The sequence below is a fragment of the Zonotrichia albicollis genome, chromosome 1 (assembly GCF_047830755.1).
Source record: "Zonotrichia albicollis isolate bZonAlb1 chromosome 1, bZonAlb1.hap1, whole genome shotgun sequence".
Classification (NCBI taxonomy): domain Eukaryota; kingdom Metazoa; phylum Chordata; class Aves; order Passeriformes; family Passerellidae; genus Zonotrichia; species Zonotrichia albicollis.
The window spans coordinates 84733103-84757910 of NC_133819.1; positions in this window are offsets into that span (position 1 = coordinate 84733103).

Consider the following 24808-nt stretch of genomic DNA (forward strand, 5'->3'; position numbering starts at 1 on the left):
TATGAGGTTTTGAAAGCTGTTAATCTGAACTCAGAAGCCAAAAGAAAGATCGTGTTGAGTTGCTGGTTTCGGGTTGTTTTACCTACCACAACCCCCACAAAGTGTGTAGAACATCTTTTATCACTAAAATCCAGCTCCCACTAAGTCTCAAGGCCAGGCTGGACAGTGCTCTGAGCAACCTAGCCTAATGAAAGGTGTCCCTGCCCATGGGACAGGGGCATCTGTCGTGTCCCAAGGAGATTGGAACTACATGATCTTTAAGCTCCCTTCAACCCAGGCCATTCAATGATTGTGTGATTCTATGAAGCCTGAGCTGTACCTACAGGTTATTTGTTCCAGGTTTTTTGCTTTTTTTATTAGAATTTTTTCTACCCTCTCATGTCATTATACTAATAACTAGTAATTTTCTAGTATAACAGGTTCAGGATCCTTGATGCTAATTGGACATGATGCAAAATTTTGTCAGAGAAGGAGATAATTAGGATGCATCATTAGCTTCTGTGATGCCTATATTCATTAGACTGTATTTCCCTCCTTCTTTACAAACTATGGCCTTATTTATGGTTTTTCCTTGGGCTTTTCTCTGTGATGTTCTCAACACATCCCACTGGTTACAAAATGGTTTGAATTTTTGTTGACTTTTCAATATTTTGAAAGCACTTGGAATCTCATGGGATACAGGCTCCAGAGAGAAGCATAAAAACAGACTTACCTTGTTGAACTAGCTAAAGCACAGTTGCCTGAAAGCATCATGCAGTGGATCAGTAAGTATTTAGCTCAAATTTTCTCTGCAAACATTGCCACGCAATCCAGATACGATACATGCTGATCTTTGTGCCTCAAGCAGTCCAACTTGCAATTCCACAGTAGATTTTAGAATGTTACTTCTATCAAAAGAAAAAAAGGCAACAACAGTAAATACAGAAACCAAATGGATTTGCATTTTTAGAATGAAGCCTTATTCTGTGAAATCAAAAGTGTCAACTTCATGGGATTTGTAATCTACTTTTTTAACAGTTTCTGGGATTTAGGTTCCTCCTGAGCAAGTCCAAGAAATCTTCAGCTTTCCAAGGCAAAATTCAGCATTCTTCTGGTAGTAGATTTTTTATTTTTCTTCTTGTAGGATTTGTGGAAAGGCATTTCTTTAATGCAGGAGTTATATAGGATTGTCCTTTTCCTAAGTAACATAAATCCTGTCTTGACTCAGTTTTCCTTTGTACTTTGATTCTTTTAGTTCACCTTAGGCAAATAAACCTAAATAGTATAATACATCAATATTTCTGAGAAAAAAGACTGAGCTTGACTGAATATTGACTTCCACAACTGACTGTACTACTTATCTGTAAATAACTCCCTTTTTATGATGGTGAAGTAGAATATGCAAGTTTAATCCTCTCATTAAGAGACAAACTTGAAATCATGTTTCAAGGATTGATGTAATAAACATCTTTGAAAATTACTATAATAAATAAAACTATTATAAGATGTATAGTTATAAATATTTATGCAAGCACGTGTTCAAGCAAAGCAGTGAGAAGAAAGTGTTTTGGGGTGGATTGGCATTATTTTGCATGGGAATAGCATCTCAAGAAGAGCAAACATCTTTTACTTCTACCTGGCATCACTTAGTGACTATCATTGTTCAGTCAGGGCATTTTTGGCACAAAAAGGAGATGACTGAAGGAGGGAAGAACTGCAGAAAGTGCAAAGTGCAAAGATCTTCACTTGCTGCAAAGTGAAGATCAGCCTCCCTTTTATAAATTGTAGATCACACAAGGAGCAATGGACTTTGGCCACACCAAGACATGCAGGTGAGGCTCTGGCTAGGTGGGATCCTCCTAAAATGTGAACAATGAAGTCCAAGGAGCTATTTCTATGGAAGATTGTAGATCTTCTGCCACTCAAGGTCTCTAGCAGCAGTTTAGGCAGAAGCCTGACAAGAATGTTGTCCTAGAATGGACTTGTTGAACAATTGAGATTCCTTGGACCTAGTTTTTATGTCTTCCCTTTTCTTTGTGCTTCTTCCAGCTGATAAATACTGCAGGTTACAACCTTACCTCTAACTTACAGCAGAAACCAACTTGCAGAAATTGTAGGGAAAATCTGGGGTGTCCCTTTCAGTATTTGGAGAGGGAGGAAAAAAGAAAAAGAAATCCTGTGTCTTTATTCACTTTCCAGAAACTATGAATATTATAAACAAGTCATAAATTGAAAATTTGGGGAGTATTCATTGCTTTTTCCCTGCAAAACAAAGACTAAATTCATTCCCCCAGTTGGATAGAAAACAAAAGTGGCAGAAGGCTTTAGTGGTGCAAATGGATTTGGCAGGAAGGAAGGGTCTTTCACAATGTGCAATAATATTTGTGGGACTTAGAAGGAGATTGGCAATATGGAGGTGGGGAACAAAGAAGCAAAGATAAATAGGCCCAGGTACTCATCAAAGACAGCATGATTGTCCACCTGACAGTGAGGGCTAGAAGTGGCACTTTCTTGGAAACAAATGATGATGAAGTGAGAAGATAAGTTTTGCTTCTTTTAGCTTTTTTTTCTAGACTTCTCCCACTCTTCATAACAGCTGCAGCTTCTCTGCCTATATCAGACTCCAGAAAGTTTTCCTGAGCCATGATTGCTCAGTTGGATTTGCAATATCCCTCTGTCTCCAGACTTTTTTATAACCTGGCCAAGAAAAATGGGGAAACCTTGCAAGAGAGCAAGTACCTACAAATCATATTCATACAGGTAAATCATGTCTATTCTGTCATAAGAATAAGATTTGCAATATCCTTCTGTCCTCAACGTTTGCATATTAGGAAAATAAAAAAAAAAATAGATTAATTTTGGTGATGGAAGTAATGTGGGAGAGGGACTATGAGAGGAACACAAGGATAAGTGTTGTCATATTTGATTTATGATTGCAGCAAAAAGGCATAAAAAGACCCAAGAGGTAGGAGGAGAGTGGGAGTCTAGACAAAAGGAATGGAGGTCAGAGAATAAAGAGCCTGCAGAAAAGTAGAGTTCATATATTCATTTTTTGTCTGCTCTTTACTTAGATGTATTCAAGGTCTCAGCAACCAGATCTGCTCTGATTGGTGGTGTTGGACAACATGAGCTCTGAAGATCCCTTCCAGCATAAATAATGTTGTTATTATAATATAGCAACTGCAAAAGTTATTATTTCTATGTTAAGAACATACTGCTTCTCTCTTCTCAGTTCCTGGTAGTGATAAACAATCCCATAATGTTTACCTAACAACTCTTCTCTTTCTTTTCAGGTTCAGACAGCCCTTTTGGATGTGCTTTCCATTCCATTGAACCCTGCCAAGTGTGATTTTGTCAACAGAAGAGCAACATTAGCCAGAACCCAACTTAACCTGGTCTAGTGATATGATCTGATCTGATCCTATCATGCAGCACCAGGACAAAGGACAGGTAAATGCAGACCCTATTTCCCTGTCACTAATGTTTGATTCATATTCTTGCACAGTTGCACAAGTTTTGTGCTGAGGGGAGGTTGGAGGGAGTTCATTTTGTTTCACCCTCACAGTGAATTCCAGCAATGTGGAACATCCTAGTTTCTGGAAGTATGTTTAAATTCTCACCTAAATCATTCTAAAAGTAAAAATTACGAAACTGCAACTTGGGACCATTATGGCAGACACTTTAAATTAATGTAACTGGCCATGTTCTTAGCTCTTTCATATGAGCAGACTACAAAAATTGTCTTCAAAGGGGTGTAAGCACATGTCAAGGGCACCCTGTGCTTGAAAAAATGTTTCCTTTGTCAGTGTGAACAAAGCTGACGGCATGGAGGATTGAAAACACATAGGTCATAAAAAACCCTTAGCTAGGGGCTCAGCTATTATCCTGAGAGGCATAGTGTAAAGTTGCAATTGCAATAAAATGCCGATACAAAGCTCCCATTTAGGGCAAGTGGCATTTGGTCACTAAGGAAGTAGTTGTCCCTGCAATGCATTTCTTTTTCTGAAGTGGTCGAATTTTTATCACTTTCTCTTTCATCTTGGAAAAGGGGGATAATGTTTCATGAAGGAGATAATGCAAACCATCTAGGGAGCCATCAGAGAAACAAACTTCTAGAAGCTGCATTAAAAAAAAGTTCCATCTCTGCTTGCCTCTTATATGTGTGAATCACAGCTTTACCACCTCCTTTGAGAAATGACAGATTTAATATATGCCCCATCTAAGCAACAGATGTGTGTGTTACACAAAAAGGTGTGGAGGGAAATTTCTTAGAAATAAACTGCTCAGTGAAGACAAAATATTTGAACAAAATTTCAAAGGCTTGTTTCAGCAGATAATTTCAGACATTCCAGGCAAAGCCTAATAGTAATCACTACCATTAAGGGAATGGGTATGATGTAGGTATATGGAACAAAAAATAGATAAAGTTACAGTTCAGATGCATCTTTACCTAAGGCATTCTAATATTTTCCTGCATAGAGTATTTGTTTTCAAAGTTGCATAATTATACAAGACAATTAAATTCACTCCTAGAGAGTATCACGAAATCTGGAAAAATTTTAAATTCTCTAGCTCTTGAAATGAACAATTACATTCCATGAAAGGAAAAAAAAAATCTTGAAATCAGAGAAGTGTAATAAACACTCTGAAAAGGAGATATGATCACATAAAATGCATTTAGGAAAAAAAAAGAAAATTTGGAAAAGGAGTGAATGCAATGAAATGAGTAGGAATGACATGAAGTGCAGTGAAAAACACCAAAACTTGCGAAAACTATACATACAGAAACCTTGACATCAAGGAACAAAATGAAATGAAGAGACAGAAGAAAAAACTGATGAAATAAAAGGCCAAACAAAAAAAAAATCTGAAACAAAATGAAAATAATAAAATGGAATGAAATAACATAAAGTGCATTGGAAATGGACCAAACCTTGCCCATCTGATCCTCACAGAAATTGCAAGATTCATTTCCCTCGGTGAAATGAAGAATTTCCTTTCATGAAAGGAAATAAAACTTTGAAATTCGAGAACAAAGTGTAAAAAGCACTCTGGAAAGCAGATATGATAAAATCAAATTCAAGTGGAAAAACTCTGAAAATTGGGAAATAAAGTGACTATAACCTACTGGGTTCAGATGAAATGAGGTGCAGTGAAAAGGACCGAATCTTGCCAAAATTATACTTGCTGAAATCCCCCAATAAGAGAACAATGTCAAGCAAAGACACAGCAGAAGTAATCGCTGAAATTAATAGCTAAAAAAAAAAAAAAGAGAAAATTCTGCTTTGAAGTGAAAATAATAAAATGGCATGGGATAACATGAAGTGCAGGAAAATGGACCAAATTCTCTGTATTGATCCTCATTGAAATCGCAAGACTTCATTTCCTCTCATGAAATGAAGAATTTGGCTTTCATGAAAGGAAATGAAATTTTGACATCAGAGAAGAAAGTGTAACAAACACAGTGGAAAGGAGATATGATAAAATCAAATGCAAGTGGAAAAAACTGAAAATTGGGAAACTGAGTGACTACAACTGAAAGCATTGAGATGAAATAAGAAGCAGTGTAAAGGACCAAATCTCACTAAAATGATACAAATTGAACTCTGGAAACATGCAAACGAAGCAAAGCAAAGAGGCAAAAATCTGGTAAAGTGAAATGCTTAAATAAAAAAAAAAAAGACAAAATCCCATTCTGAAGCGAAAACAAGAAAAAGAAGAAAAAGGCATGGGATGCCATGAAGTGCAGGGAAATGGACCAAACCTTGCTGAATTGATCCTAATTGAAATTGTAGGATTTCATTTCCTTTCAGGAGATTAAGTTCTTTATCTCATGAAAGGAAGTGAAATCTTGGTATCAGAGAACAAAGTGAAACAAACTATAAAAGTGCATTGCCAATGAAATTAAATTCTATGGAAAGAAATAAAAGAAAATTCAGAAATGAAGTGATTGTAATCACATATAATTAGATTACATGAAGTGCTCCTCTTCTGCCCAGCTTTTGTACTTTCCGTGTCCCTGGAGGTTTAGGGTTTGTAGTTTTCCAATGCCTGACCATAAGCAGAACAGTAAAAGCTGAAATTTGCTGAGGTGCCAAGACCATGGGTGGTGTGGAGCAGAAAGGTGTGGAGAAAACCATGCTGGGGCAGTGCCATGCTCCCCTTGGCATGCATTCTGTAGTGCCAGGGTGCCTTGTGCTCTGGGCTTTGTGCTTTTCTCAGCCCAAGCCCTAAGAGGATCCCTAACACTGAGAAGAGCACTAAAAACCGTTTTTTGCTAAAGCAGGTGCTGAACAGAGAGGAGTGTAAGGAACAATGCTGGGGTAAGGCCATGCTCCCCTTGGAATGCTTTTTGTACCTGTAGCATCTCTGAAGCTCTCAGCTTTTTGGTTTTCTCAGCCTTAATCCTAAGTGTAACCCTAACTCTAAAGGGAACAGTGAAATCAGCCTTTTGCTGAGGCAGGTGCCAAAGTGAAAAATGTGGAAGGAGCAAGGCTGGGGGAGTGCCATGCCCCTCTTGGCAGGTCTTTTTTGGTGTCAGGGTGCCTGGAGCTCTGGGCTTTGTGGTTTCCCTGCACTTCATGTCATCCCATGCCATTTTATTGTTTTCACTTTGGTGCAGAATTGTTTTGTTTGGGTTTTTTTTAGTATTTCATGTCTTCAGTTTCTTCTCCTGTCTCTTTGTTTGACTTTGTTGCCTGATTGTGGGATTTCAGTAATATAATACTGGTAAATTTCTGTCCCTTTCACTGTGCTTAATTTCATCTTAATCCATTTTGTTGTATTAATTCCACTTCCAAATTTTCTTTTTATTTTTTTCAATTGCATTTGATTTTTTCATCTCTCCTTTTCAGAGTGTTTTTTATACTTTCTTCTCTGATTTTAAGATTTCGTTTCCTTTCATGACAGGAAATTCTGTAAATTCTTATGTCTCTAAAAGTAACAGATTTTGAATTTAAACTCTATTTCTAAGTCTAATGAATTATTTCAAACTTCATCTGTAGTTCCCAAGTTAAATGCCTACCTTTCGCAACGAATGAGTAAATTCTTGATTTTTTAAGAAAGAAATTTAGCATTCCTGATACTTCAGCTCCTAAAGCAAGTATTTGGATTTAGATGCCTGATAGAAACCTTGTGTGAAAAGCTGTGAAACTGAACAGAGATGTTCAGTGTTCCATGTCTTTGTAAGGATGTACTGGAATTTCTAAGATCAATCTGACCAGGAAGAGCAATGGATATTGTCTACCTTGACTTCAGTAAGGCTTTCAACACTGTCTCTCAAGAAATCCTGTTGGGCAAGCTGCCGAAGTGTGGGTTTGATGAATGGACAGTGGAAGGGATTGGAAGCTGGCTGAGTGATCCCAAGGAATCATGATCAATATCACAGCCTAGTTGGATGCTTGTCGCTAGAGGGGTCACCTAAGGGACAATACTGGGCCCAGCATTGTTTAACTTTCATCAGTGACTTGGCTGAAGGGACAGATGTCTCCCCAGCAAGTTCTCTGACCACACAAAGCTGGAGGAGTGGCCGATACTCCAGAAGTCTGCAGCCCTGCAGAGGGACCTTGGCAGGCTGGAGAGATGGGTGGAGAGGAACCTTCTGAAATTCAGCAAAGGCAAGTGCAGGTCCTGCAGCTGAGAAAGAATCATCCCAGGCACCAGCACAGGCTGGGTCTGAGTGCTGTAAACAGCATTACAGCAAAGCACCTTGGGCCCCAGTGGACAACAAGCTGTCCATGAGCCGGCAGTGTCCGTGTGACCAAGAAGGCCGGTTGTGTCCTGAGGTGTGTTAGGAAGAACATTGCCACCAGGTCAAGGGAGATGATCCTGCCTCTCTGCTCAGCCCTAGTGAGGTGCACCTGGAGTGCTGTGTCAGGTTCTGGACTCCTCAGTACAAGAGAGACACGGAGCTCCTGAGGCAATTCCACTGGACAGCAAAGGTGGTTAAGGGACTGGAGCATCTCTCCTTTGAGGAAAGGCGGAGAGAGCTGGGCCTGTTCAGCCTCAAGAGTAGGCATCCAAGAGGGTACCTCATCAGTGTCTGTAACTCTGAAGGAAAGGTGTCAAGAGGATAAATCCAAGCTCTTCCTGGCAGTGCTGAGCAACAGGGTAAGAGGCAATGGGCAGAAACTGATGCACTGGAAGTTTCTCCTAAACATAAGGAAGAACTTCCTTACTGTGCAGGTAACTAAGCACTGGAATAGATCGTCCAGAAAGATTCTTGATTCTCCCTTACTGGAGATATTAAAGAACCATCAGGACACAATCCTGTGTCGTGTGCTCTAGGATGACTGCTTGAACAGGGAGGCTGGACCAGACGACCAGTGTGGTCCTTTCCAATCTGACCCGTTCTGTGATTCTGTAATTCTGACTATGCTGCTACTATAGCAACATCAATTTACATTGAAATATTGTTAAAAGCTTATAAGCAATGATTAAGTAGTCAGTATTTTCCAGTGCTTTTCTTGTTGAACCAATGATTGACAGTGGGATTTCTTTTTTTTTTTTAAGATAGTAGCTAATAAATACATTCATGAGAATAGTACTTTTTCTTCTTTTGTTTCCTGCCTGCTTTGTTCCTAGATGATTTGCCACCACTGCTTTTAAAGGAAAAGATTTCACATGCTACAGAAGTTGAGGCCTGAGCCTTTTTCCCTGAAAGAAAATAGCTAGCAAGCTGCAGGAGATGACACTTTTGACCTTGGAGAAGTTCTGTTGTCTAAATTAAGTCTTCAAACAGAAGTAGGTCAGTTACACAAATAACAGTATACTCATATTCACATCCTTGTATTCACAGTTGTTAATACAACTGTGATCTATTGAGGAGCCTTTTTTACCCATTGTAACAAACAGAATTTGATTATTAGATTTGACTATCCATTTGGAATTAAATACTTTTATTTGGTAGTTTATCCAGCTATTTCAAAGAGCAAATTTCAAAGTTGAAAGAGGAAGGATTAATCACATTTTTTGTGTTTATCTTTCTCCAGACTCCTGCATTTAAGATGGGATCAGTGAGATTGTGGGCAAAACATTGGGAGTTCACAGTTTTTGGGGTAGTGGCAAAACCATAGATTAGGGAAGAGGCTGGATCTCTGCTTTCTTCAGGAAGCTGTATGTGCAGTGACAGTGTGTCACTAGCACAACTAGCCATGTTCCTCTGAGCACAAGGTGAACTCTTGTGTTTAGTATGTCCAGGAGAGGAAAATCTGTAATCCCCAAAATGTGGCAGCAGGGAGTGATAGCCTCAGTACTGAGGAAACTTCCTGGGAAGTGGAGAGCACAGCAGATATTTCTCCAAACCAGCTGCTGAGTGGGCAGATGCTGAGATAAAGAAGTCCTCTTGCTTCAGTGTGCAAGAAAGATGGTTATAGATTTTATTTATTTCTGTTGTCTTTAGTCTTGCTGGCTTCCTAGGTGCCACACCCCCCCTTCCCCCCCCAAATTTAAATTTTCCCTTCATATTCTAATAAGACTTGGAAATTAAGCTTAAAAGCTTTTTCTTTGGAGGACTTATAATGGGAAAATCTTAGGTAGGTCCAGTCAGTTCAAAGGCTTCTGTCTCTACATAACACAATATACAATTATTTGCGACCAGACATGAGCAGTTTGGTGAATCTTAAACTTCAGGGAAGCATGTCTGACTTAATGTAATATCTCTTCCCATTTAACAAAATTATGTGGCTTTAATTCAGGTTTTCCAAGATGCTTCCAGCTTCGTGGATATAATGTAAACTTGAACTTCTATGCAGATAAGTATAGAAATAGTGCCTGTCTTTGAGACATATGGAAATCTTTTTCCTCTTAAATCTGCCAAAGTCTTGTGGGTGAAAATACACTCTTCTTTCCACAATGCTTGGAGTTCTGAATTGCATGAAGCGACTGCATTGAACATTGGAGTAAAGTTGATTTGACAGTCAGCTGCAAGGGAAAACACAGTGGTCCAAACACTAAACTGTTGAAATCAAGGATGCTTACACTGTGCTCATTTTTCTAGCCATAGTTTTTACCTGCTCCAATCATAAGTGACACCCTGAGGGAGTTCTATTTGAGGAAAAAGTCATGCTCTTTGAGGTCTTATTATCTAGAATTAGCTTTAAGTTGAAACAAGCCACCTGCAGCACGACTACACTTGAAAATTCTCTGTGTTCATGTGAAAATAAAACAGTTCATCAATTCAGCCTTGTTGTTCCTCATTAAACCACTTCTTTTTTATAACAGTAGCTGCAGAACACCATATTTCAAATTAACATTTAGAATTTTGAGCAGAGATCTCACAAAGCATTTCTTGGATGTTAATCTGCATGTGTCTGGAGATTAATTCTTTTTCTTGCTGTACAGGTAATCTTTCATAGAAAGTACTGAAATCACATATTTATTTTTAGGCCTAATTCCTACAACTCTTTCCTCTTTGCCTTAACCTCTATCTTGCTGCTTTATAGTGCTATTTATAGTGTCAACGCATAGTATAAAGGAAATATCGGACAGTGCTGTGGTATTTGCAATACTTTCTCTATACCTGTTCCTGCAAACAGAGGTATTTTCAGCCATGTAGTAAACTGTGAAGAAGAGTGTTTGTGAGTGCAAGGATGGCTGTAGCTTCATCTAAGCAGGATATCCTGGAGTGGCCTAAACTGCTGCTTCGGGGCTCTACCAAGCAGCTCTGACCAGAGGAGCCTGAAAGCACTGCAGCGCTGAAGGGCTGTGTTTGACATCATTGCTCTGGACACAGAGCCACTGACCCAGCCCTCCTCTCAGATATTTGCCAGCAAATGTGCACCACCAGCCCTGTCCAGGAGGTAGTTACCAATAATGACTACTAGCTGCATTACAGGGCATTTTAGGGTGGAGTGGATAACAGGAAATCACCTAGTGCTTACAGCAGGTCAGCCAGAGTAGGTTGCCCAGGACTGTTGGGTTAACCAAGGTTTTCGGGAAATCCATTGGGGTTTTTAAATATCTCCATGAATGGAGATTCCATAGCCTCTCTGGGAAACTTGTTCCTGTGTTTGCCCTCAAAGTAAGAAGAGTGGGGGAATTGTGTTCAGATGGAATTTCCTGTGTTTCTATTTTCATGGGTTTTCTAAAAAATCTGTGGCTCTTGTACTGTCACTGGGCACCATTGAGAAAAGCATATCTCTGTCTTCCTCATTCCCAACTTTCATGTGTACAGATAGATAAGGTTCCCTTGAGTCTGCTTTTGTCCAAGCAGAACAGTCCCAGCTCCCTCAGTCTTTCTTCATGCAGCAGATACTTCAGTAATAATCATTGTGGCCCTTTTCTGGACTTGCTCCATGTCTTGGTCCATGTCTCCTGTTCTGAGGAGTCCAGAACAGGACTCTGCATCCTGTGTGTGGCCTCACCAGTACTGAACAGAGAAGGTGAATCACCTCCCTGAAAATTCTAGAAATGTGCTTCCTAATGCAGCTCAAGACACTGTTGGAATTCTTTGCTATGAGGATGAGACTTGGTTTGAGGCTAACTGTTATAAATTTGGTGGAAATATGATGTTCCACAAAAGTGATAATATTCATATTTATAAATGTAAACAAAACTTGCCAGACTAGATGCCATGAAAAGAGCAGATGCCATGAAAAGTCCATTTGTGCCTGTCATTTTCTGCTTCTTTCCCACATGTTCAATCTTACATGTTCATCAGCATAAAGTCTAATGCACTGTGATGTTGAAAACCCTTACAAATTCAATATTCCCATTTATGTCATATTACAATTTCCTTGATCAAGTCAGGAAGGAGTTAAAAGTCTATTTGCTCTCACAGTTAGATGGAAACTTAAAGAAAATTTCAAGTCCCTTCTCCTGCCTAGAGCAATTGTTCATAGATGTGTCATTCCTGATGTGCTTCTCTAATATTTTTTAAAGACTTCCAGAGATGGTGACAGGAACATTTCCCCAGGCAATCTTTACTATTGTTTCTACAAAACCATTATGGCTACGAGGTTCAGCATCTAATGAAATTCTTCTTTGACACATCTTAGGCCTTACTGTCTGTCCTAGCAGTGTCTTTCCTTGACATCAAGTGTATTTGTTTATGTTACAAGCATATGTTTATGCTTTATGTTCTCTTCCTTGATACTTTATTTAAGCTAAACTGCAGACAGGGACCTAATTAGATCTGAACTGATAGGCCCAGAGCTCCACCAAGCTCATAGTTCCTACTTGCACAAAACCATCTGATAGAGATGTCAAACTACACCATGTAGGGTATGTGCAAGAGAAACTCCCTCAGTCTATGAAAGAGGAAACAAAAGAAAAATAATACATGCAGTATTTTAAATTGAATCAAGATTCAAAATAAATTAGGTACAAACTTAAACATTAAATGTTTTCTTTAAGACTCGTATATGAATTCTGGAAATGAGAAATGGAATGGAAGATGGGAAGTATTAGGTAAGCACCCCAAAGTGCCAGCAAGTTTATGGTGCCTAGAGCCCAAGGACTCCAGAAACTGGGAAAAAGACCATGATGTGGGAAAGAGGATGTGAAAGAAGGCTTTCTTAGAAAGCAAGGTAGAAAACCATCATTGTCCAATCAAATTATGTATTAGAGATGTTAAACAAAAACCTATACTTTAACTATTTGTAAATACTGCACTTGCACTAGGTTGAGCTATCTGTAGAGAAATGTATGCACACTTCTATCAGCCAGACTTCCAAATTATGAGTACTCCTGAAAGGAAAGCTCCCCTTTCTCTTTAAGTTGACATTAATGCAATTATATCTTTATTTACATAGAAATACATGTTTGCATGTTATTGGTCTATTGGTCATGATATCTAGGAAACAGGCTTAAAGGTCTACATATGTGCCTAATTCTACTTCACAAGGAATTATGCTGAAGGCTTGCAGGTTATTTCATGAGTGTTATTTCCAAAGACCAGACTAAAGTGTCAAAGTGTGTTACTTCAAATACTCAAGAAGTGTCCTCCATATGGAAGGTTGTGTCTGTGGGAGTCCAATTCAAGAGAAGCAAGGAGAACAGATGTGTAGACTGAACTCAAATAGAGCGTAAGTCTTTAAAGAAAAAAAAGAAAGAAATTCATCCCATATTTTGGAATTAAGACAACCCTTAAATGCTTTTAATTCCAAGAATAAGTCTTATCTGAATAGTTTTTTGCATCTAGAAGTTGCTGTTCTAAATAACATGCTCCTTCCTAAAGGAAATATCACTTGTCCTAAAGCATATATGAAAAAAGGGAAAGTTCTGATTCTAGCAAGGAGATACAGATGGTCATAACAGGGCAGTGTGGCAGTGGTGATAAGAGGGCAGATATTGCTTCTCACAAACACCAACCCTAAGATTTAGTGTTGCCTCAGTTGATTTTGCAGCAGGACAGCATGTGATGAACAAAATTGCTCCTGGGTTTTTGAAGGCTAGGATAAAAAACAGGGACATCACAAAGGAACTAGATTTCGCATTAGGTTTCGCATTATGCATACATGAATTCAAATAATGCAAGTAGAGCAATTACAAGGCATAATCCAGCCAGCTGAAAGGCTGTATCTTAAATGTGCAGTTATAGCTGAGGTATTCTAGTCAACAAGCATTTAGCTAGAGGCAACTGTTCCTCAAAACAGAACATTTTCCAAAATTAGTTTTGAAAAATAGGCCCTCTGGAGGTACTGTTTTAGCTACTTCATGATTTAAATAAGGTGACTTGTAAAGGAACATCTACTGCCCCAAGATTTGCCCATACTCACAAAAGACAGAGCTGTCCTAGTTAAGAATCTGGAGCCTTTGGCATATTATATGAGTTATACGTAACTTAACCTTTTAACAGCATATTTTAAATCATCCGTATAAAAATATCTCTACAGTATCTGCAGAGCAATCACATTTCTTCTAAATCTATCTTTAGATGTGTTTTTCTTTTATTCTGTTTTCTTTAGACACTAAGTGTCGTTACAAAATAACCCATTTGAAATCCATGGTAAGATAGTTTTTGTCAAATCATTAAATCTTTTCTTGTCATTTTGGGTTGGGGATAAGATGGAGAGGTCTCGACCTTAAGTCTTATGAATTTACCAGAAAGACCTGTGTAAGTGTAATGGAAGATAGATGGAAATACAGAGAAGAAAAACAAACTTCCATGAAACACTGACTTTGGTAAATTTTTATAACCAGATAAATGCTGAGAGTAGAGACCATCATGTAACTGTTTTCTCCCTGAAGATCATTATCTAGTTTGTACATTCTAATCCTGACAGTGCAATTTTTTTCTTAAAGTTGGGGGTTACATGCTACAGGATATGTTCATATCCACATTTTAACTCAAATCAGGAGCTTACTTTTGAATCCAGTTTACCAATTGCTCCTGCTTGCTGTGCTTTGCCATTGGACACGCTGTATTCCTTTAAGGTGACTAAGTTAGGACATGCACACATAATGCACTGTACTATTTAGAGTAGTCTTACATGACACCACATTATTGCTGCCTTAAAATGAAATTATTTGACATGCATATGAAGTGGATGTCTGCACTAGCTCTTCTACAGAAATGCTCAAGCTGAGCTACAAAGTACAGATTCTTCAGCTAATGGAAATATAGCTAAATATTGTCTAAATAAATAATCCCTATGGAGTTTCTCTACCTCTTTGCATTTACCATTTATAACAGTGTGAAATAATCACACTGTTCTAGAAATTGTTCTAGAAAGGATTTCCTTAATAGGAAGATAAGGAAATTCTTCTCTATGAAAGAAGAACTGTAGGCCTAGAGAACATGATTTTGCTCTTAGAGAAGCTTTAAACACAAAATAAAAGACCATCCAACAGAACCAGACATAAAGGCGGGAGTTGGAAGTATTCTGAATGGCATTTACTACAGATGAAAGTAGTAATACTCTTTTTATTTTTCAAAATTTAAATATGCTGTCAATGGAAAGAAATTTAAGGAATGAAAAATTTGAGAGAACCAGTCATTTATTAATATTTGCCATATATATATATATATATCTATCCCTCACCCCTCTCTGATTTTTTCTGATTGGTATACATGCATACTCTGTATATGTTTCCATGTTTCTGCTCTTCATATCAGTGAAGAGCAGAATTTGAAGTTCCTTAGGAAAAAACTTGCCAGCAAAACCGTTTGGAATTCATTATATGAAATAGTGTTTTGCTTTAAGAGAGGAAGTGGATTAGGCATAAATTTGCATAAATTAGACTCTGCCTTGGTCATGATGTAATAACTTACGCATCTTGTGTTAAACTGAGATACCCTAACCTTACGTGTTAAGTTTCCTCTTCCAGATCAAATATGAGAATTTATTAGTTAATGCCTTGAAAAAATACATGGAATTTATTTGTTATCTTGCATTATTACAATTTCCAACTATCAAAGATTATTTTGAAATTCAGTGGGCTTTGTCAGTATCTAATGAACTTGAAGAACTTATTTCTTATTACTTTGTCATAACTCCAACTCTACTACCAATATTGGATCTTAATCACATCTCAGACTTAATCCTTCCTTAAGCTGTAAAGGAATGCTGGTTAAAGCATGACTTCTCCCCAGAGATCCTGCTCCAGATTCACTGTTGTTGCTCTCTTCTATCTCCTGCATCCACTAAGCTGTTTTGACTGTTCCAGCTGGCAGCACACAAGGGGTCAGCAGCTACTCCCCTTATTCTATGCTCTGGTCTCATTGTTTACTGAAGCAGCAATGACCAGCTTTAGAGAAATCTTCATTGCTGAAAGGAAGTTTTCCTCTCCTCCCCAGCAAGTCATGATAAAACATGGTTAGAAGGAAATTGCAGCACCTGACAGAAGGAACTTTAAAATTTTGGATACAGAAAAAAAAAGAAAAACAGTGGGTAACTTCAATGAAAAGCAGTGGGTAATAGTGGGGGGAAACTCAAAAAAGACATGTTACAATTAAAGAAAGGACTGAAATCAATCATGTATCACTAGCTATAGAATGTTATGGACATGTGTCATGTTTTTCACCAGCCAAGAGCTACGCCCCAGGCAGCTGCTTGCTCAGTCAGGATCTGGGAAAGAATCAAAGGGCAAGAATAGAAAACTCATGAGCTGAGCTAAAGACAGTGTAATAGGGAAAGAAAAAGCCACACATCCAAGCAAATCAAAACAAGGAATTCATTCACTGCTTCCCATGGGCAGGCAGCTGTTCAGCTGTCTCCAGGAGAGCAGGACCCCATCATGCAAGAGGGTTATTTGGAAAGACAAACATAATCACTCCAAATGTTCTCCCACTTCCTCCTTCTTCCCCCCACCTTATACACTGACTATGATTTTATATCATCTGGAATATCCCTTTGGTCAGTTGGGGTCACTTGTCCTGCCTGTGTCTGTTCCCAAACTTCCATGTATCCCCAACTCCCTTGCCAGCATGGCAGCACAAAAAGCAGAAAAGGCCTTGGATCTGAGCAAGTTATAACAAAAGACATCTCTTTATTATCAACTCTGTGCTCAGCCCAAATCCAAAACACCCATACCAGCCACTGTGAAGAAAATTAACTCTACCCCAGCCAAAACCGGCACAACATGTAAGAAACATTTATAGTTGCTAGCACAAGAGGGAGAAAAACATCAAAAAAGTAGATTTCCACTGAGCTTTTCATTTGGATATAGTCCAATACTGTAGGATTATGTGATAAAGCTTATCTGCACACTCACAGAGGAACAGACAGACAATGGTAGGAGGGAAAGCCCAAATAATACCCTGCCAAGCCATTCCCAGGCAGAACACATGGGCCATCAGCCCACCTACAGAAGCTGAGAAAAGCATGAGAATACACAGGGAACCCAAAAGAAGGCCTCCCAAAGAATTGTACCCTGTCCAGGCACCTCCCTGGTCAGTCCCAGGGGAGACATCATCTCCAGAAACCAGGTGGGAAAGCAGTCCCCATGAGTCATGGCGAGCAGCAGTCCAGTCATCTTTCAGACTAAGGGAGTGGATGCCTGTATATATAGGCAGGTGCAGACACAGAAATAGATATGTAGATGTATGTGTGAACGTACATATTGTAGCAAGTGGGCCTCCATCCTGCCTAGCCCCAGAGGAAAGCAGGATGAGGCCACTGGCGCTGTCTGTGCTCCTGTAGGTGCTCCAGGTTTCTCTCTGTGATCTGTGTGACAGCCGCACTGAGATGTGTATATGTAGGGTATATGTGGGCTTGTGTGTATCTCCTGGGAGCACATCTTCAGCATCAACACTGGTAGATCTGGGCACATAGAGTGCCAGCAGCCTTATTCCTCTTGGATGCAGCAGGATGCATATACCTCTAACCAAAAGCTTCTCTTATTTCAGCTGATAGCAATAGAAAAGTTAGATAATGCATAGTTAGAGTGCTCTCAAAGGTATTATTCCTGCAAAATATTCATTTTAAACCAAACAATTTCGTTTAATCTGAGATAATTGTGCATATTGAAAAAATATTTTAAAATATTTGTTTAAAAATTTCTGGATCATCAGCTTTCAGGAGAGTACCAAGGAAGCAGAAAGGAGGTATGGATTTTTAGTTAGATTTTGTTGTTCAATTTGATATGCTTTGATAAAGCTGCTCCAACTTTGAAAAAGATTTCTCTGAAAAAATAGTAACAGAAAAGCATAAGTTGAAGGGTAGTTCCTGGAAATATGCAGTTCCTGAAAATTTACATCTCAATGAAAGAGCTGAAAAAAACCCCTCAGGCTGATTTCAAAGCCTTTGCATGAGTGATATTCCAGAGAAGATGGGTGAAGGATGCAAGCAGTTAGAGCAACCCTTACTGTTTTACAGTAAATTTTAGTTCCAGGTACAGTGAAGAATGTGATATCAGTGTTTTCTTCACCAGATTTTTAGTGCTTTTATCATATCAAAATGCATGTGGAGGAATTTATAACGAAACTCTCTCCCTTACTTCCACTAAATATGTAGATCAATATACAACAAGTATTCTTTGAACTTTTTTTTTTAATTCATAATATAAATTTTATTGCATAACTTATAATCTACTGCATAACCTATAACCTTAGTCTATCAAAACATCTCTGTCCTAGACAACAGGAGCTTGTAAAGAAATAGTACCTTTGATGCAATTAAGTTTACTCTTTTCAGTCTTCCTTTTAGAAAAGTAAATAAAATAGGGACAGATATCATGAGTGGATTAAGAAAACAACCACTCATATCTGAAAACCTATTTTTTAGCTTAAAGTTTATTGATGAAGTCACTTCACTGTTTCACTGAATGAGCATATATATATATGTGTGTGTGTGTATATATATATATATAAAAATGTGTAAATGTTTTCAGGACAGGTATTCAAATAATTTCTGTGCTCCTCAGTATGGATTTCCTGTGTAAAGGAGTCTGTAATAAAATGATGTTTGAAATTGGTTTTATCAGCACTGCAAGGTACAGCTCCTTCTCTTCAAGCTGGCAATTATTTTTAGTCTCCCTTATGCATAATAAGGGAATTTTTGTTTTGTAAAATGTACAAGCAAGGAAAATCAGGCCCTGAGGATTTTCCCTTCACTGAACTATACAACGTCTGGATATGCTGATATTTAATAGCTACTTCCTTATAGTGACCTTGTATTCAGCTTGAGAAGAGAAAATGTGATAGTGAGTAGAAAATGCATAATAAAATTTTATTCAAAATCAATTTTTTGAGAAGGATAAATTAGATTAAACTGTAATAAAAGTGTAACTAAGATAGATTTCACTTAGGTCAAATGGGTAATATGGTTGGTATACAAGATGATGGTCCAAATACATGCACAATTATATATTACTAAATACAGTTAATAAAATGCATGGGAAATGAATGACTAAAAAGGAAAATATATTTAAAGGTAATTCTTTCAAATTATTTTTCCCTGAGGGATGTTCTCTAGGTCTCCTCATTGTGTTCTACCAAACCAAAGCAGTAGACAGACTGGGAAAGTGGAAATGGATAAAAACCACTGGTTGATTTGGTAGGGTGTTTTTTCTGTGCTTTACTCCCATGCTGTTAGTAGCAGAATGCTAAGCACAGTTTGGTATGGAAGTTTCCTCCAAATACCTCTAATGAAACTCATGTGGTCCAAGGAGCTAGAAAGAAAATGGTACTAATATGACAATAATAAATAAATAAATATGTAAAATATGAGAGAAAGTAATACCATGGTAATGCAACCTGCAGATGAAAGAGCTGAAGAGATTCTGCCAGTAGTCCTCCAATGAGTTGAGCAGGATTTAAATTATGTGCTACTGCTTGCCCAAAATTTTACCTCTTTCCCATGTATTATTTCAAATTCTTCCTATGTACTGTTTGCCTCCTGATTTCTAGCAGAAGTTACCTGATAAGATGTTATAATTGGTTCATCCCCCATAAGCTAGATTTTGAAAGAAGAGGAAGGTATTATTAACTTGGAGTTTAAGGAGATAATGAAGAGAGAAAGAAGAGATGGTAGATTTGAAGCTTGAAAAAGTAGAAAAAGAGGAGCAGAACTGAGGGATTTAATTTTTTCTTATAACTTTTTATCATTATATCTTGCAAACCAAATCATTTTAGGATATGTATCGTACCAGATCTCAACCTCACAATGTGCAGTAAGAGCAGAATCACCCTATGATTTCATGAAGGAAATCTAATGTCCCCCAAAATGGCAAGTTACAATATTTCTGGTTAAAAAAAATCAGTGACATTATACTGTGTATTTCAGTAGTTTATATCATCACCCATTTATTAACATCCACAAATACGAAAATTAAATTACTCGTGCCCAACTTACAAGATTTTTTGCCAGCTGTAAGCTACAGACGAGACTCAACTTCTCCGGTGTGGTTGTGAATCTTGCATGTGATCAAAAAATTTCAGGGTTCTGTCATCACCTGTGATAGTTTTTGCTAGGAGCATGCCCTCCAGAAAGACACAATATCAACATGATTTTTTTTTTATTGTTTATACTCTAACCTTTACATTTTTAGATATATGTATTGGTTTTGCTTACATGTCTTTACATCCCAGGGACATTTCATGTTGAAAGGTTATTGCATGTGAATTATTTTACCTCATGGCCAGAATCTGTCTAATTTCTGATTTGTCTTTAGTGATAGAACTTGCCCTATTTTTTTGACCCATATTGAGAAAATAGGAATCCCAAAGGATGCATGTTATCACATTACCTTCATAAGCCCAACCAGACTCCCTTATCTTAAACCTGTTTGGCCCATCGCTTCTGTTAGGAAGTTATATAAACCCACATTTGGTTCCATGAAGGTTATTAGCAATTCACTGCATTAACCTATGATTTTCCAACCTTGATGAGACCCAGCTGAAGAACCTGAGAAGATTTTTAATGGATCTGCATTATTAAAACCATAGCAAAAGTCTTTATCTCCTTGCTTAAAAGTGTATGATTTCGCTGCCATTTTATAGCAGTAAATTTTTCAATAACTCTCTCACCAGTTCATCTATTACTTCTGTGTGTTCTAGGCAACATCATTGTTTGGTTGGGGTTTTTTTCCTGTATATAAATGAAAACTACACACTTCCTTTTTATCTGTTTTTCTCACATATTTTAATCTGCAAAGATCCTTTCAGATCTGCAAAATCTCATGCATCTGTCACATCAAACAATTTCTGTCTGTTTTGTCAGATATTTTTAATAACATGAAGACCCTTGACAAATGAATTGCAGAAATGAATACAGGAAGGGCTATTCTGCTTTCATTTAAGAATTTCCATTCGTGTTATCACTATTACCAGGGTGGTAACATATTTTGATATCAAACTTGATTCTTTATTTTTACTCTATCAAATTCTTTCTTATACTGAATCTGATATGCTTGTACTTTGAGACACCAAGACTTGCTAATCCTGTTGATCTTTTATTTCTTGAGACTTTTAAGATCCTTAAATACCTGAAAAATATAGTATTATCTTGTTTATTTGAATTAAATATACATAATTAAAGTAGCTCTAAATTATGTGTAATTAAAATAGTTCTAAAATATGAGCTTTAATAATATACAAAATTATTTCAATTTGCAGAAGTCCCTAGAACCTTTTGGACACCTGTTCAAGTTTAAATTCCATTATGAAATGGGAAGCTCTTGTTGGCACACACTTGAAGCCATTCCTCTTTGAGCTAAGCTGTTTCCAGCAAGAAGCACTCTTTAATGAGAATTTCTATTGCTGAAACAAGACTCTGTAACATTCTGGTTTTTTCCTGAGTGGTACAGAGCTCCCACTTCCATAGGAATTGGGGCCTAAAGTCACAGCACAATTTAAGAAAGACAGAATTTTGAAGGCACATAAATCTAAAGAAAATGACCAAAATTTCCACTTTCTCAAATGCCTGAATTGGTTGGTAGGAATTTCCTTCCCTGGCAACTCTTAGTCCTGATATGTTTTACTGAAGTCTTAACCAAATAAAAATTTTACTACTATATTTTAAATGCATATATAATATGTAAGCAAATGGAGAAACTGGAGGAGAAGAATGTAGTATTTTTAAGGTATGAGAGCAATGAGAAAAAATCTGAAAGTCTTCAGATAGTGACATTTCATGTTTTTTGCATAAACAAGTTCTGTTTGTTTCTCTTTGTCCTTCGCTCTGTCCCTAGGTTCCTTGTGGGATATGGGCACCTTTGAACACTTCTCGAATCTTCTTCCAAATCTCTCTGTTCTTGCCTTCTCCTATGTTGTATCAATTCCTATGTTGTTCCTAAGTCTCAGATATTCAAGCACTGAGCAGGGGTTCTTTAGTTTCTATTTTTACAAAGATATCCTCAAAAATTTCCTTTTCCACTTAAATAGGTGTGTGGAATATATCATGTGTTCTTGAAGGAAGGAAGGAAAAACAAGGGGAAAAAAGAAGTGTGAAGGACTTGGAGTTTCTATCAAACCAGAAGCCATTCTTTGCTACTTTAGCCCATACTGGAGGTCACAACATCTCACACGTCAAAGATATTAAAACTTGTAGTTGACTCAGTCTGTGTGGAGCACGGAGATGCTGAAGTCCAGCTAACAAAGTTTTCCCTGACACCCGTGGGTTTGCTGCATGCAAGAGCAGTCACTGAGGCAGCAGAAGCAAACATGCAGTTTCCACTGTGACATCAATCTGACTCTATCCTGCATGAGCTGCTTTTCTATGGAGCTAAGGGATTTTTTTAAAGGTAAGAAATTTTTTGATAGTAAATAAGCTGGAAAATTCTCATGAAATTTTCCTCAGGTCAAGCTGTCCTTAGTAGAGGAATTTTTTAAGGGTCCTGAGGAAAAGAAGAGACAACATTGATAAAGGATAATGTAACATAAAACCTAAAAATTCCACACTGGTATAATACATAAATGCATAGAAGTTCCTAAATCCCCCTTATTTAGATGATAAGTCAGTTTTTCCTTATTATAAAAACTACATATATTCATGCAGTTTATGGACATTTATTCAATGAGTCTTCTGTAGTTTGTGAAGTGAGATTCTTCTCACTTGTTCCTTTGCTTCTCACTTTGTTTCATTTGTTCATTCATTTCACTTGTGTCCAGTTACTTAATGCTGTGAAATTTTTGTATATGTGCCTAAATATCCCAGGCATAAATAATTCACATTATTTCATTTTTGTTCTATTGAAACTCCTACTAGACTTGATAGTTATTGGAGTTTATTATACTTATAGGAGTTTAGGCTTCAAAACACGTTCAGATCAGGAACTGCTGTGTTTAATTGCTCTTTGATGGCCTCTGCTGTCCTGATGTAGAAAGAGGTGAATTGAAATTATGTTAATGAGTGAGCCAGCGCAGGGATGTGTTGCACATATATGTGTTGCTCATCCTCTCCACTGGCATTTAATAAACCTATAGCTAGTAGTCTCATAGTTGTGGAGAAAAAAAACCCCAACTCTGTCTGAGTTAATCCCACCAGGCTGTCTGGCTAGGCTGGATCAGACCCAAATGTGGATGCAGCATTTACACAAAGCCAAACCAACATAGTGATATTCAAATTTTAGTTTTCTCCGTAAGCCAATTGCTGTCTCATTTTTCACAAGCAATAAAAGTCATGAAGCAGATTATAGTCATTTTCAGGAGCATTAGCTGTTCCACAGATTTTTGTTTAATAGTAAACTGATGCAGTTTATCTGTATGTAATATCCACAAGCATTGAGGATTACACTGAAGCTAAAGAGGTACTCATACACTTAGTATGTCTTTCTGGACTAGGGTCCTTTCCTTGCTGGCTTGCTACTCATAATTGACCACAGAATCATAGAATATCCTGAGTTACAAGGGACCCACAAGGGTCCTCCAATCCAACTCCTGCCCCTGCACAGGACAAACCCCCAAAAAATCCCACCATGTGTCTGAGGATGTTGTTCAATAAATAACATCTCATTTAACTTTACTGGAAGTGTTTTGGTCTCATTTGGCCTTCACAAGCTCTCCAAGATCTTTCTTTTCATTTGGAAAGAAAAGAGGAATTAGGAGAACTATGACAAAATTTTCGACATCTAGAATTAGGTTCCCTGCAGTAACTTAAAATGTTGTACTTCAGGGATGAGAGAAAAGTAGATTTCAGCTCTGTGTCTTTAAAGATCACAAATATAGTTAAAATATCAGTGTAAACTTCCTGAATTACAATTTTTGGGGTTTTTTTGGGGGGATAAGGACAGGAGTGGGCGGGCGCGATGGGAGGGTGTGACAAGAAGACCCAGAGCAACATTTGCTTTAGTAAATATATTTCAGTTAATATTTAACAGTTGATGTGTATGGAAATTGATATTAATTGAGAAATAAAAAAGGGGAAAAAAAAGGAAAGATAAACAGAGAGCAAAACAAACCTTGTTATCATGCACCTTCTGTCCTTGATTGACTCTGTTGATTGCCTCTGTTGTTAACATGCACCCTCTGTTCTTGTTTGAGTCTGCTCTTGATTGAGTCTGTTCTTAACAGTCCTTGCTCACATTGATATTGCCATTTGTTCCTCTAAGGAACAGCAATACACTGAGGATTACTTGTGTGTTTGCCACTGGGAGAAGCATCTCATCTGAGGAAAGACTTAGTTTCCAATCCTTCACTCACTGAGAATTGAATGTTTCAAGCTCAGTAATTTTGATGGGATTAGCAGTTCTGGTGTTCAGATCAATGGTTTAAAAGAAGCCCATTTTTCAGAAAGTTCTGAAAATGTGAACCCTGGGGATTTTTTCAAGGACAAAAATGTGTTGTCAAAATTATGGCAGGTGGAATTGCTGCTAACTTGTTTGGGGGAGGGGGGTTGTTTGTTATTTTAAAGCAAATTTTTTTGGCCAGCAGTCTCTGTCAGATGCAGAAGAGAGAAGAAATAAATGTCCTAGTGAGGGAGTTGTGCTTTTTTGTTTGTATGTGCTTATCCAACATAATCCCCTCAAATTGCAACAGATTACAAACTAATGCTTCTAGAAGTGTTTTTCCTTCTGTCATTGTTTTCCAATTCAGTGCTATATGGAATGGCATTGGGCTACAATAAGAGAGTCAAATCAACTGCAGAACTGTAAGGCTTGTTTTATTATTAATGAGATTCCTAGGTTTCTGATTCCTATGAAAAATGCTTACAAAGATCTGTTAGAGATAGTGTAGGCTCGTGAATTTTGTTAGAAAGTGATTTTAGGAAGGGTTGGATTGTACATTTCCAAGTCCTTCTTTGCCCTCCAGTATATTCAAAATGTGAATTTGCCAGCTATTTTTAACCCTTCCCTCCTTCCAGTATGTTTCCACATTATGAATAATTTAATTTCTCCCCTGATTAGTCATCTATATTTTCAACTCATCCAAGTTGCTTTATGAGCCTAATAAAAGCATTGTTCATTTTATACTCTGCAAAAGGAACTAGCCATGATGCCTGCAAGCTCA